Genomic DNA, 601 nt, shown 5'->3' with positions numbered 1-601 from the left:
CCTTTATCAGTCAACTCTTGCAATCTGCGACTTCAATTCCTTCAACTCTCTTGGTGCCATTCTATACTGAACAATCGAAATCGAGCTGTTCGGTATCAAATCAATACCAAATTCTACTTCACACGGAGGCAAACCCGCAATTCTTCCGGAAATACGTCCAAATTCACACACAACCCAAGACCGATTCAACTTTCTTTTCAACTTCTTTTGTATTAATTACATACGCCAAATAAGCTTCATAACCCTTTCTCGAGATATCTTTGAGCCGACATTGAAGAAATCACACTAGGCAATGCCTCGATTTATCCGATTCAACCCGCAGAGTTTCACCATTTCCACACTTTAATTCTATAACCTTTTCTTTGCAATTTACTATAGCATCATGCAATGTCAACCAATCCATACCCAAAATAACATCAAACTCATCAAACGGCAACAACATCAAGTCGGTAGAAAAGTAATGATCCCGAATCATTAAAGGACATTTCTTACATACTTTATCAACGATCACACATTTGCCTAACGGATTCGACACTCTAATCATAAATTCGTGTTCTCAACAGGTATATTCATACTAGACACCAATTTCATGCACACATAT

The sequence above is a fragment of the Gossypium arboreum genome, chromosome 1 (genome assembly GCF_025698485.1).
Source record: "Gossypium arboreum isolate Shixiya-1 chromosome 1, ASM2569848v2, whole genome shotgun sequence".
NCBI lineage: Eukaryota > Viridiplantae > Streptophyta > Magnoliopsida > Malvales > Malvaceae > Gossypium > Gossypium arboreum.
Note: the sequence above shows the minus strand (reverse complement) of the source record.